Source organism: Macrobrachium rosenbergii, chromosome 46, assembly GCF_040412425.1.
Source record: "Macrobrachium rosenbergii isolate ZJJX-2024 chromosome 46, ASM4041242v1, whole genome shotgun sequence".
Classification (NCBI taxonomy): Eukaryota; Metazoa; Arthropoda; class Malacostraca; order Decapoda; family Palaemonidae; genus Macrobrachium; species Macrobrachium rosenbergii.
In genome coordinates, this window is record NC_089786.1 from 54,707,534 (window position 1) to 54,719,694 (window position 12,161).

The 12,161-nt window shown below is 32.7% G+C and overlaps 1 protein-coding gene across 3 annotated transcripts in view; it reads left to right on the forward strand.

Annotated features, from left to right (window-relative positions):
* Positions 1-747: 747 nt before the first annotated feature.
* LOC136830370 (short neuropeptide F-like) overlaps positions 748-12,161 on the forward strand; it is a 149,783-nt gene continuing 138,369 nt past the window's right edge. Inside the window, exon 1 of one of the 3 annotated variants that reach the window (XM_067089904.1) lies at positions 748-817. The gene's annotated coding sequence lies outside the window, so the exon portion shown is untranslated. Of the gene's footprint in view, positions 818-1,065; positions 1,404-12,161 lie in introns of those variants that run through there. The other 2 variants (XM_067089903.1, XM_067089905.1) reach the window with 2 other exon arrangements.

Genomic DNA, 12,161 nt, shown 5'->3' on the forward strand with positions numbered 1-12,161 from the left:
TAAAGAAATGGTGAAATTTTCAATTCATTTTGTCTTTTCGTTCCTCTGAGCAAATGTGCCTATTCCCTTTCTCTTTCTTTCTCACCTGAGAGATAAGTCTCTCTCTCTCTCTCTCTCTCTCTCTCTCTCTCTCTCTCTCTCTCTCTCTCTCTCTCTCTCTCTCTCATTTTTTTTAAATACCCTGGGGCTGATACGTTAATTTTTGTCTTAGATATCTACGTTCCAGTTTTATCTTTACAGATAGTACCTTGGGCAGACTGTGCTTCAAGTTAATGGCGCAATCTCTCTCTCTCTCTCTCTCTCTCTCTCTCTCTCTCTCTCTCTCTCTCTCTCTCTCTCTCTCTCTCTCTCTCTCTCTCTCGATTTGTCTGTCGTAATGTTGAGTTGTTATTATTATTATTATTATTATTATTATTATTATTATTATTATTATTATTATTATGACAAAATCAGTGATTTATTATTTAAATAATTATGTCATCTTATGGTAATGAATACAAAATAATAATAATAATAATAATAATAATAATAATAATAATAATAATAATAATAATAATGAAAAGTTGAAGACAGCCTGTCCCAACATTTTTGGGGGGTTGGGGGGTATTATGCCCCCATCCGAAAATAAAACCAGGATCACTTTAGTCTGCAATTATTATTATTATTATTATTTCTTGTGGCAAATAATTAAGAATTATTTCCAAAAATATTTAAATCAATTATTGTCATTTTTTTTTGGCAGGTGACTGCACCTATTCCCTACGTGGCCCACCCCACCCCACCCCTCCGCCCACCTGTGCCTTGGGACCCGCAACAGGTAAGCGCGATGTCCCGAAACCCGGCCTGTGGGCGGGAGAGAGAGAGAGAGAGAGAGAGAGAGAGAGAGAGAGAGAGAGAGAGAGAGAGTGTCTACTGACGGCTAAGAATTGCGTTCATACGTTCGTGAGAGAGAGAGAGAGAGAGAGAGAGAGAGAGAGAGAGAGGGAGACTTTATGTGTGTGCGCATGCGCGAACCAAACGCCGACGGAGGTGTTATAAACGGGGTTCCACTCACCTGGGCCTCTCACTCCGCTTCTCGCCACGACCCCGGAAGCTTGTTCCGCTCCCTCGCGCCAAAATAAATTCCCGCCAAAAACCTTCGCAGGCTGACACGTGCGAATTGGGCGAAGATCATTACTATTTTTTTTTTACTTGAGAAATAAGGCTTTCTTTTCAAACAAGGGTACGGAATAATTATCATTATTTTTTCTTAAAAGGTCAAAGATTTCCCTTTTCGTTTTGAACTTGAAATTAAACTAAAAAACTTGGGTTCAGAAAAGCGACCAAAAAAAAAAAGCGGAACTTTTATTCGAACAGCGACAACTTTTTGTTCCCCAAAGTTTCCACGACAAGAAGAGTCCGAGGTAAGTTGGGTATCATACCTGTATCCTGTTTCATTATACTTTTTTTTATATACGAGTAACATAAATGTATCTCATTATATTATAATTTCTTTTTATACGAGTATCATACTTGTATCTCGTTTTATCATATTTTTAATCGAGTATCATATCTGTATCTTTTTTTTTTATTATTTTTTTATACGAGTATCATACACGTATCTCTTTTTATTATTTTTTGAATGCGCGTATCATACCTGTATCTGTTTTTAATATCCTTTTTTTATACCTGTCTTTCTTTCTAACTGTTTATCAAAGTGAAGAATGAATAATTATCAAGCCGTAGAGTTATTTAGTAACCTGCTTAAGTTATAATTGTGTAGTGCTGAAGTATTTTTGTTTATAGTATCCTAGAAATTACTGTGTATTAGTTTCATTTGTTTGAATTTTTCAGATGTTTTATATTATAATTTGTATATATATATATATATATATATATATATATATATATATATATATATATATATATATATCTTTTAAAGTAAAAAAAACTTTGAATATACCGTGAAGCTGTTTACCAACCTATGCACAAAACTTCATGAGAAGTTTCTCTCTCTCTCTCTCTCTCTCTCTCTCTCTCTCTCTCTCTCTCTCTCTCTCTCTCTCTCTCTCTCTCTCTCTCATTTTCCCCTGTATATATTGCGTATAATAATATATTAGACTCTTGGATATATAAGTATTTTAAGAAAGATTAAGATAATGCAAGAGTTCCGTTATAATTATTTTTCAACAAAGATTAAGATAATGTAATAGTTCTAATATCTTAATTATTCTCAAGAAAGATTAAGATGATGTATCAGTTCCATTATCTTAATTATTTTAACAAAGATTACGATAATTTAACAGTTCCGTTATCCTAATTACTTTTAACAAAGGTTAAGATAATATAACAGTTCCATTATCCTAATTATTTTCAACAAAGATTAAGATAATGTAACAGTTCTATTATCTTAATTGCTTTTAACAAAGATTGAGATACAGTAACAGTTCCGTTATCTTAATAATTTTTAACAAAGGTTAAGATAATTTAACAGTTCCATTATCTTAATTATTTTCAACAAAGATTAAGAAAATTTAACAGTTCCATTATCTTAATTATTTTCAACAACGCTTAAGATAATTTAATAGTTCCATTATCTCCATTATTTTCAACAAAGATTAAGATAATCTAACAATTCCATTATCTCAATAACATTCAACAAAGATTAAGATAATGTAGCAGTCCCATTATCTTAATTACTTTTAGCAACTATTAAGATAATGTACCAGTTCCATTATCTTAATTATTTTTAATAGATTAAAATAATTTAACAGCTCCATTATCTTAAATAATTACTTTCATTTAACAGTGCCATTATCGTCAATAATTACTTTAGAATTAAGTCACCCGAAAATTGTTAAATCACTTATCTGCAAATGAAACGAGTTTTTTCCGGTATATATATGTATATATAAGATATGTATATATATGTATATTATATATATATATGTATAACAAATTTACTGATCAGATATTAATATATAGAATATTTATTGATAATTTTTGTGGCGTCGAGAACAGAATAATAATAATAATAATAATAATAATAATAATAATAATAATAATAATAATAATAATAATAACAACAAATTTTGCGAATTCACTTTCGTTTCAGTTACTTGATATAAATTTAGGATTGAAAAGTGAATTATTCATAGAATTCTCTCTCTTTCGCGGTATTCATTTCAGCATGTACTGAATGCGCGCTTGCGGGCGAATGTGCTGGTGGTAATTGTATTTCAGTTCATACAGTTGGTGCATTGCTGTATAAATTGTATGTATATATATATGTATATGTACATGTATACATTATATATATATATATATATATATATATATATATATATATATATATATATATATATATATGTTATGTGTGTGTGTGTAAATTTCTGACTCACATCAGGATCAAACACAGGTCTTTCAATTGGAAGACAAGACCGCTGCCAACCAAGCCACAGACGTGATTGTGTGTTGGTTATTTCTGTATATAGTATATATATATATATATATGTGTGTGTGTGTGTGTATACAGTATATGTGTGTATGTAAGGACTGTACGTGCGTATGTATACACGTGAACTCTATCACTTACACGATAATTGTTCTATGCATTAATACAATTACTAACAGGACCTCATTCAAACTGGATGATATCTGGCGGATATATTTATCCACGAAAATTTCGAAGCTTTCCAGGGCTAACTGTCCTCATTGTCCGGTATCCGTATGTGCTTCACTTTAATTGTGATTAGCTGTTTGTATTTGCAAGGAAAATTGTATACATTTCTTGAAGAAACGAATTTTTTTGTCTCTGGATACAACTATAATAATAATAATAATAATAATAATAATAATAATAATAATAATAATAATAAATTTTGGAAGCTTGAATTTCAAGTCAGTGGCCCTTGTGGGTTGTGCAATATGAATTGGAGTTTATAATAATAATAATAATAATAATAATAATAATAATAAAAATAAAATTGAAACAAAAATTCACGAACTCTGTTCCCAACCGAACACCTAACTTTCTCCACGGCGCTAAATTAAGCCTCCGCCAAATTCCATTTTTCCTCGCATGTCAGGTCAGGTGTCAAACCGGGAGTGCCTCCTCCGTAGAGGTTTTTCCCTCCTCGAGGCCATATCGGAATACAATTATCACATTCGTCCCGCTGCGCGATCTTAGAACGCCTTTTTTGAGGGCGATTTAATTCTTCGCGCGAACTTGGAACGCCGCTGGTGGCTGGGTCTCGCATTGGGTGTCGAGTTCACGAATATTTTTTAAAATTTCATATTTTTGGAGCGAATTTAATCATTTTAATAATTTTAATAATTTGCTTGCATTTTTTCCTATTTGTATATTAATCTGGTTATTTATTTCTTGGTCTAAATAATTGATTTATCTCTTTATTTCCTATTACCTTGAGTTATATACTTCTTTCTAATGAACACCAGATTCTTTGTATAATTTTAATCATTTTAATAATTTACCTATATTTTTTATTTATTTATTTACTTAATAATTGATTTGTTCTTTTCTAATAACCTCTCTCTCTCTCTCTCTCTCTCTCTCTCTCTCTCTCTCTCTTTTCTCTCTCTTCTTTTTGTATAACCTGTTAGCTTCTGTTACTTATTTCAAGTGAATTTGTAATATTCTTAGAAAGCTTGTGGTGGGCTTGTTCCATACGAATAGGGTTCATCTTCTCAGTAATAATAATAATAATAATAATAATAATAATAATAATAATAATAATAATAATAATAATAATAACACGTAAATAGAGAATAATTAAGATGTTTTAATGACGGTAGGAAGATGTAGATATATATTACAGTAAAAAGTTGATAAAGTAATTTTTAGACAGAAGTCAAAACTTAAGGTTCAATAAGGTTAATATTTCTTTTATTCCTATTAGTGATAATAATTACAAGATGTCTTCTATACAAATGTTTGAATCATAATGGTTTTTCTGTAGTAGTTTGCTCAGTATTTTTATTTTTCTGTAAAAGAAAACTATTGTGCCGGTTTTGTCTATCCGTCCGCACTTTATTCTGTCCGCACTTTTTCTGTCCGCACTTTTTCTGTCCGCACTTGTTCTGTCCGTACTTTTTCTGTCCGTACTTTTTCTGTCCGCAATTTTTCTGTTCGCACTTTTTCTATCCGCTCTTTTTTCTGTCGGCACTTATTTTCTGTCCGCACTTTTTTCTGTCCGCAATTTTTCTGTCAGCACTTTTTCTGCCCGCGCTTTTGCTGTCCGCCCTCAGATCTTAAAAACTACTGTGTCTAGAGGGCTGCAAACTGGTAAGGTGATCATCCACCCTCCAATCATCAAACATACCAAATTGCAGCCCTCTAGCCTCAGAAGTTTTTATTTTATTTAAGGTTAAAGTTACCCATAATCGAGCGTCTGGCAACGATATAGGCCAGGCCACCACCGGGACGTGGTTAAAGTTTCATAGGTCGCGGCTCTTAGAGCATTACACCGAGACCACCGAAAAATAGATCTATTTATTTTCGGTGGCCTTGATTATACGCTGTAGCGGCTGTACAGAAAACTCGATTGCGCCGAAGAAACTTCGGCGCATTTTTTACTAGTTTCTGTTAGGTAGTAATTGTACATATTAGTGTTTATGTATATATATATATATATATATATATATATATATATATATATATATATATATATATATATATATATATAATCCTAGTTCTTTCCCCCACTTCAAAATACAGATTCTTTCCCCCATAAAGAAATCACACCTCAGAACCCAACTAATTACATCTTAATGACTGAGGTTAGGAAATCAGCGCTTAGCTAGCGGCTAAACCCTCCTCCTCCTCTTCCTCCTCCTCCTCCTCCTCCTCCTATAAGCGAAGGAGCAAACTCATTACCCGATACCCCCATCCCATTAAGTGTAATTAAGCCGTTAGAAGCTCCCCATTACGATAATACGAAGGCCACCATTACGCGAAGGAATATATTCGAATATTCGGCCAAGTGTCAGATTTCCCGGGCCGGGCGGAGAGCGAAGGAGAAGATTTTTCGGGGGTTAGTTAGCGAGGAACCTTTGCTATGAGATTGGTCTGAGATGTGGGATCTTCTCAAGAGATTGAGATGATTTACGGATGAGTTGTAAATGTTTTTCTTTTCAGGGATTTGTACTGTTTACAAAATACTTGTAAATGTTTGCAGGGGTTTGTAGTGAGGTTTGCGGGGATTCGAACTGTTTGCGAACTAGTTTTGAGCGTTTGCGAGATTTTTGTACTGTTTAAGAAATAGCTGTAAACGTTTGCAGGGATTCGCGCTGCTTACAAATAGATGTAAAACATTTTTAGGGATTCGTGCTGTTTACGAAATAGTTGTGGGAACTTTTCTAAATGATGACTGAATTTTTTGTTTTCTGTAAAAGGAAACAATTGCGCCGGCTTTGTCTGTCCGTCCGCACTTTTTTTTTCGTCCGCACTTTTTTATGTCCGCACTTTTTTCCGTCCGCACTTTTTTTTTTGTCCGCACTTTTTTCCTTTCGCACTTTTTTTTTTAAGTCCGCACTTTTTCTGTCCTCACCTTTTCTGTCCGCATTTTTTCTTTCCACACTTTTTCTGTCCGCACTTTTTTCCGTCCGCACTTTTTATGTCCGCACTTTTTTCTATTCGCACTTTTTTCTGTCCGCACTTTTTTCTGTCCGCACCATTTCTGTCCGACCATATTTCCGTCCGCTCATTTTTCTTTCCGCCCTCAGATCTTAAAAATTACTGAGGCTAGAGGGCTGCAAATTGGTACGTCGATCATCCACCCTCCAATCATCAAACATACCAAATTGCAGCCCTCTAGCCGCAATAGTTTTTATTTTATTTAAGGTTAAATTTAGCCATGATCATGCTTCTGGCAACGGTATAAGATAGGCCACCACGACCGGCTGAGAGTTTCATGGGCCGCGGCTCATACAGCATTATACCGAGACCACCGAAAGACAGATCCATTTTCGGTGGCCTTGATTATTATACGCTGTAGCGGCTGTACAGAAACTCGAATGCGCCGGAGAAACTTCGGCGCATGTTGTACTTGTTTATAATTGTTCTTAAAAATGTTTGTACAGGTTTTGCATGAGACGTAAAATGTTCATTTGTGTTTGTCGGACGCAGAAACTGTCTGTGAGATTTGCATTACGCGAAAAGTTTCGCCTCAGTTGTCAAGAAATGTTGCGCCGATAAATTTGATGTGAATAGTGAAAAAAGTTTGCCTGATTTTGATTTTTTAAAAAACCCTTTGGCTGATCTTGTTTTTAAAAAAACTTTTGGCTAATTTTGTTTAATAAAAAAGGTTTGGTTGATTTTGTTAGAATTTGTTCAAAACATTTGGCTGATTTTCTTAGTATTTGTTGAAAACGTTCGCTGATTTTGTTTATATTAGTTCAAAACCGGTATTTAATTAGAATTTTTTTTAGAATTTAACGGTATTTAATAAGCATTTTGTCAAGAATTTAACGGCACTGAATAAGCCTTCATTAATACCGATAATTTTCTTAGAATTTAACGGTATTTAATGAGCATTTTGTCAAGAATTTAACGGCCTTGAATAAGCCTTCATTAATACCGAACATTTGTCAAGAATTTAACGGTATTTAATGAGCCGTCATTTATACCGGGGATTTCGTCAGGAATTTAACGGCATTTAATGAGAATTTTGTCAAGAATTTAACGGTATTTGATGAGCATATTGCCAAGAATTTAACTGTGTAAAGAAATGAGCATTTTGTCAAGAATTGAACGGTATTCAATGAGCATTTCGTCAAGAATTTAGTGAATTTTAGAATTCTCTACCTGCCTCTATTTTCCCATACGCTGGTTGTAGCATAACCGTTAATTTTTCATTTATTTCCTCCCTTTCACCTGCCCGAATTATTATTATTATTATTATTATTATTATTATTATTATTATTATTATTATTATTATTATTATTTAGAAGATGAACCCTATTCATATTGAACAAGCCCACCAAAGGGGCCATTGACTTGAAATTCAAGTTGATTATTATTATTATTATTATTATTATTATTATTATTATTATTATTATTATTATTCAGAAGGTGAAACCTATTGATACCGAACGAGCCCACCAAAGGGGCCATTGACTTGAAATTCCAGAAGCTTCCAAAGAATATTAAGGCGTTCATTAGGAAGAAGTAAGAGGAGGTAAAGTTAAGTACAGAAAGAGGAAAAGAAAAGAATAAATCAATAAATTTATAAATAGATAAAAATGTATTCAAACGAAGAAGTTCCAACTGCACGACTTCCTCGGAAGGGAATCTGTTCCACAGCCCAACGGTGTCAGGAGGAATAAGCCTCTGGAACTTTGAAGGAGTTCGACAGCAAGCCAAAACATTTACAGCATATTGGTGCTTCTGCCGTTCAGCGAATCTCGTTGCTGCTCTCTGGGCAGATAAAAGGGCACCAAGGCTCAATTGTGAATGTGGGAGATGAAGGTAATTGATTCCCGCATCGTTGTCTTCTCCTTTTTTGGAAGATGAGAAATGATAGACTGGTCTGTAAGCGGTTTGATTAACTGAAGGCGCCCGAGCTGACTGGTCACAATGGCAGGAGTTTTGTCCATTCATTTTCAATTTATTTTTTCGTTAAGGATTAAAAGCTCTCTTCTGGAGATGATTGGGTGATGAATGGATTGGTGTTTGAGCGAAAGAATTGTATTTGAGTGATGGGGAAACATCATGTCAGTGATAAAGGAATGATATTTGAGTGGTAAGATAACTATATTTGGGTGATGAATGAATTATCTTTTAGTAATGAAGGAATTGTAGTTGAGTGATAAGCGTATTATATTTGAGTGATAAATGAATTATATTTAAGTGATAAATTAATTATATTTGATTAATGTAGGAATTGTATTTGAGTGAAAGGAATTATATTTGAGTTAAATGAATTATATTTGAATGATAAAGGAATTTGAGTGATAAATTGATTATATTTAAGTGATAAATAAATTGTATTTGATTGAAAGGAATTATACTTGAGTGAAAGGAATTGTATTTGAGTGAAAGAAATTGTATATCAGTGAAATGAATTATATTTGAATGATAAAGGCATTATATTTGAGTGATATATGAATGTATTAAGTGATAAATTAATTATATTTAACTAATGAAGGAATGATATTTAAGTGATAAATTAATTATATTTTACTGATAAAGGAATTGTATTTGAGTGAAGGGAATTATATTTAAGTGAGAGGAATTATATTTGAATGATAAAGGAATTATATTTGATTGATAAAAGAATAATATGTGAGTGATGAATGATATTAGAGTGATAAATGAATTATATTTGATTGATAAAGAAATTACATTTAACGAGTGACTCATCATTTTAAAGATTAGGTTTCTGTGAAGAATGGTTATAATAATAATAATAATAATAATAATAATAATAATAATAATAATAATAATAATAATAATAATAATAATAATATGAGGCGTAGGAGACATTCCCCAAAATTTTGGTCCACTATTTTCGTAAAAAGCTTTTTGCGTTATATTTCTATAACGAACTGTACAAACTTTAGTACAAATATTTCAAAGTATTACAAAAAAAAACCTTGTAACTCCATAACGAACCAAGACATCTTAATTGGGTGAGTTTTCCCTTAGTTTTTTCTAAGAGAAGTTTGGTAACCAAAAAAAAAAAAGAAATGGGAAATTTCTGTTTAATTAGAGAATTTTTCTTCTGGGTAAAAAGAATTTTATATCAGGTTGGTAATAAGAGAGGAAATATATATAAAAGATAATATTTTATGGATATTTTACTCGAGTATTGAACACTTCATAAACCCGACCACTCAACTAAACGCTGATGCGTTTAGATGTGCTACTGAGGAGGCGTTTGTGTAGGTCTAAACAGTGACAAATAATGTTTAGGATTATATATATATATATATATATATATATATATATATATATATATATATATATATATGTATATATATATATATATATATATATATATATATATATGTATATATGTATATATATATATATATATATATATATATATATATATATATATATATATATATATATATATATATATATATATATATGTATATGTATATGTATCTGTGTAAGTTAATGCTATATTTCAAAAACCAACTGTCTCCCTCCTCAGGCAAGTAATGAATGAGAAGAGTTACAGAATAGCAGTATTTATACCAAAAGGTCCATAGGTCCGCAGTTACGTCACTCCAGTTGGCAATTTCTCTTTAATCGTCTTAATCACTGGTTGGAGGAAGATTTTATCTATAATATCTGAGTCCCAAGCTCCTTTTGAGAGGTTCATCGTATTTCTTTGATTAATCACAGCTGATTCCACCACTGGGCATTTGAAACGACAATTGCTGCTATAAATTATTCGAGAGAAATCCGCTTTATTCTGTGATTTTGGTTATTTATGTGGTTAAAAATAGCTGAACTCTGTTGCCCATACCTAACTGAACGTTCATGCTGTATTAATCCCTGGGGGAGTGAATTACCTGTAAAACCGATATAAGATTGGTCACAGACAAGGCAAGGAATTTCGTAAACTCCTGTGTCATTGGGGACTGGCGTTTTGTTGGACGTTAATCAGGGATTTGGCTAAGGTATTTGGGATCGGTAAAAGCAAAAGGGTTAGAATTTCCAAGTGTGTGTGTCAACGTCTTAATCCTGTCCAGGTGTGGGATTTTTATTTTATTGTTGGACGTCTGTCTACTTTTATTTTGATGGGGACAGTAGAAGAATTTGTGGATTGCTTTTTCAGTTATATGGTCAGGGTACTTTACAGTAAATATGACAGCCACTTACGGATTAGTTCAATTTCCTTTTCCAAGAAATCCGGGGAGCATATATGTGTGTACGTGTATATGACAATATATATATATATATATATATATATATATATATATATATATATATATATATATATATATATATATATATATATATATAAACACATATACAAATCCCTAATCCATTTCCCCCATTAAACCCTCATCACAAAACCAAAATTAATTTTTAATCTTCACAGAAGGCTTAAAAATATAAACTCCCCCCCCCAGAAAAGATTAAAATTCGATTTGCATCGAAGCAAAAAAAAAAATTGATAAATAAATAAAAAAGTTAAACTTGTCGATTCAGACCAGAAGATATTACCTGGTCTTAATTGGAATTCGATCTCACCTGTAATTACCTGGCTTTTTAGAGTCACGCCAGGTGGCGCCAGTCAATGGCTTAGGCAGAGGTTATTTATGCTTATTTTTTTTTTTTGTAAATTGCATGTTCTCTCTCTCTCTCTCTCTCTCTCTCTCTCTCTCTCTCTCTCTCTCTCTCTCTCTCTCTCTCTCTTTATCTGTAAGGTTTTATAACCGTAACTTCTTTTATTTTTCATTTTTTTTACCTCATTTCGTAAACGTTAATTGCTTCTCTCTCTCTCTCTCTCTCTCTCTCTCTCTCTCTCTCTCTCTCTCTCTCTCTCTCTTATCTTACAAACGTAATATTTTAAATTTATCTTTTTACATTATTCCAATTCATGTTTAATTTTTGTTTTACTTTTTAACATAAATTTCCATTTTTCATCTTCAATTTTAACTTTGAAATTTAATTTCCATTTATGTTCTTCAATTTTAACTTTGAAATGTGTTAATGTTAATGTTATATTTTGTATATGGCATAATTTGATACTTTTAAAATTTTTGCTGCATTTTTAGTTTTCTGTAAAAGAAAACTATTGTGCCGGTTTTGTCTGTCCGTCCGCACTTTATTCTGTCCGCACTTTTTCTGTCCGCACTTTTTTCTGTTCGCGCTGTTTCTGTCCGCACTTTTTCTGTCCGCACTTTTTCTTTCCGCACTTTTTCTTTCCGCACTTTTTCTGTCCGCACTTTTTCTGTCCGCACTTTTGCTGTCCGCGCTTTTTCTGTCCGCACTTTTTCTTTCCGCACTTTTTCTGTCCGCGCTTTTTCTGTCCGCACTTTTTCTTTCCGCACTTTTTCTGTCCGCACTTTTTTTGTCCGCTCTTTTTCTGTTCGCGCTTTTTTCTGTCCGCACTGTCTCTGTCCGCACTTTCTCTGTCCGCACTTTTTTCTGTCTGCACTTTTTCTGTCCGCACTTTGTTGTCCGCACTTTTTTTCTGTCC